Below are 2,687 nucleotides of genomic sequence, written 5' to 3'. Positions count from 1 at the left end.
AGAAAAAGGTGGAAGACTAACACCGCGCGATTACCCAAGTTGACGATTATGGTTAAGTCACCAGACCTCAGTTAAAATGGCGACCATAGTTGCTTCACTAACGTATAATCGGAACCAGGGAGGCTTCCGGTGTCCGGCCGCAGAGCAGGGCGGGAAACTATTTTAAACTGAGGCGGTGGCTGAAGCTGGTTGCAAGCTTCTCAAAGGCGGGATTTCAGAGCTAGCTGGGTCTCTTCAGGGCTCAAGTGGAGAGGGGCGAGTGGGACCCACTATCCCTTGCCCTTCCCCTCCTGTGGCAGAAGCCGACTTCGCAGGAGCGAGGGTCGCAGAGCTGGTGGCTGGGTCCGCGGAAATGCCCCTCCCAGGGTGAAGTCGTCGGACGTCTGAAGAAGCAGAAGTCTCCTTCCCGGGCAGTTTGTGTCCCTGGTGAACCCAGTTACTGTGGAGTGAGAGGGAACTTGGAGGGGCCAAGGATTCCTCCGAACTCTCTCTTAGCTGCCGTTTTGGCGGTTTTTTTGTTTGTTTCTGTTTTTGTTTTAACTTCAGGAGATTTTAATCTCTACCCAGTTTTGGAACCAGACTTGGTTCGTGAAGCCGGAATGGGTGACAGCGTCATCACGGCATTTTATTGGTAAGACGCTTTGTCTTTGTCCAGGACTGGCAGTAAACTTTGTTTTGCTCTGCTCTGTGCTCGTTATCGCTACAACGCTTGTGTGTTTCGGTGGCTGCTTGGCACTCGGCCAAGCTTTGGCAGTGGGATTTAGGTATTGGTGGCAATGTAAAAGGTGAATGAAGGCAGGGTCCCTTCCTTCACGGATTTACCACAAGAGAAAAAACGAAGTTGTAACTGTGTGTCATGAACTACAGTGCAAGAAGAGCTGATACTCTGTGGATACGGGGCAGCTTCTGAGGACGTGAAACCTCCAGGATGGATCGCATTTGGTCAGGCAAATGCGAGGGGAGAAGCATTCTTAGTTGGCTGAAGGCTGAATAAAAAAGTCAGGGAGCAGAGGCAAACATGACAGGCATGAAGGGGAGTAGTAGGGTGATGATCAGTCTAGGGCAGTGATTCTTAACCTTTCCAAAAATTGTCTACTGGACCTTTCTTCCTCCCCCACCAAATACACATGCGTACAACATTTTGCATACAACCTTAGAGGGTTGTTGGATTTTGGAAAGGCCATTTATCCAAAGATCTTGGGCTGAGAACTCCTGAGGTAGTAAACGAACCTGGATAGTATCAAATAATAAGGTCAGATAATGTAGTGCCGTGAAACTCAGAGAAGTCCTGACTTCACCTGAAAGATGTGTGGGAATTGTTATGGGATCTCCAGCAAGGTAATGACAAGATAGAAGTGGCGTCTATGGATCACTAGTTATGGACTGGAGAAAGGGGTTAAGACTGAGACACTAAAATAATGAGTCAAGATATATCTATATTTTTAAGGATTTTTAATTTATCTGTTTGACAGAGTACAAGCAGGGGGAGCTGCAGGCAGAGGGAGAGGGAGAAGCAGGCTCCCTGCTGAGCAGGGACCCTGGTGTAGGGCTCGATCCGAGGACCCTGAGATCGTGATCTGAGCCGAAGGCAGACGCTTAACCAACTGAGCCACCCAGGCACCCACCCCTAGTCAAGATATATTTTTAACTTCTTAATTTTTGGGCAGGGCAAAATTGCACGTTATTGATTGGGGAAAGAGTAAAATCGATGTCATTTTCTAATCTTTTATGCATGGATTGGGATATTTCACATTACCATAATATAAAATACTTAGTCCCCTAGGTTTTTCTCAAAACCAACTGTCTCAGTGTTAACAGTCTTCTTCTCACCTAGACAGATTTTTAAATCTTTTTTTGGAATTCGTAACATTTCTCTTTTAAGGAGTCAAATTCATCAGGGCTTCTTTTGCTTTGAAATTGATCTCTATTGAAAGGCAATGTGAAAGAAAGAGATAAGAGCACCGACTCTGGCATTCTACTATCTGGGTTCAAATCCTGGTTCTTGCTTTCTTTACTTCTATGACTCTGGCAAATTACTTAACTTCTTTGTCTTTATGTCTGTCAATTGGGAATATAATAAACCACCTCATGGGGTTTGAGGATTAAATGAGACAATATTTGTTAGGGGCTTGGACAAGTACTTGGCACCTGATGAATACTCAATAAATGTTAGCAATTAATCCAAATAAAACTTTGAAAGAAACATTCTGTGTAGATGAGACTGATTAAAATCCCCCCTCCTTTTTTCTTTTAAGACAGAGTGCCAGCGAAGGGGTGAGTGTAGGGGCAGAGGGAGAGGGAGAGAGAGAATCTCGGGTAGGCTCCATGGCCAGCGTGGAGTCCAAAACGGAGCTTGACCTCATGACCCTGAGATCATGACCTGAGCTGAAATCAAGAGTCAGAGTCTTAACTGACCAAGCCACCCAGGCACCTTAAAACTCCCCTTTAAAGAGGTAATTTAGTATGCATTTAAAGGTAGAATGCTTTAAAGTAGCTGCTATTTCAGTTGTGTGGTGTATGATCTTGCTTGGGCATTATCTGAGCATTGAGAACTACGTATTTAATTTATGAAGGTTTGAGCAAGATACAGAGAGTGTCCTAGTTTGACATAATGAAATTTAAATATAGTAATAAATACAAGTTTTCATTTTTTAAAAAGATTTTATTTATTTGAGAGAGAGCGGAAG

At 44.4% G+C, this 2,687-nt stretch overlaps 1 protein-coding gene across 1 annotated transcript in view; it reads left to right on the top strand.

Annotated features, from left to right (window-relative positions):
• The first annotated feature begins 120 nt into the window (after positions 1–120).
• The window catches only part of CENPL (centromere protein L), a 21,372-nt gene continuing 18,805 nt past the window's right edge, over positions 121–2,687 (top strand). The window contains exon 1 of the mRNA XM_008696473.2: positions 121–631. The gene's annotated coding sequence lies outside the window, so the exon portion shown is untranslated. The remainder of the gene's footprint in view (positions 632–2,687) is intronic.

This window comes from Ursus maritimus, unplaced genomic scaffold, assembly GCF_017311325.1.
Source record: "Ursus maritimus isolate PB19 unplaced genomic scaffold, ASM1731132v1 scaffold_2, whole genome shotgun sequence".
In the NCBI taxonomy this organism is placed as follows: domain Eukaryota; kingdom Metazoa; phylum Chordata; class Mammalia; order Carnivora; family Ursidae; genus Ursus; species Ursus maritimus.
Note: the sequence above shows the minus strand (reverse complement) of the source record. Positions and strands in the feature narration are given on the sequence as shown.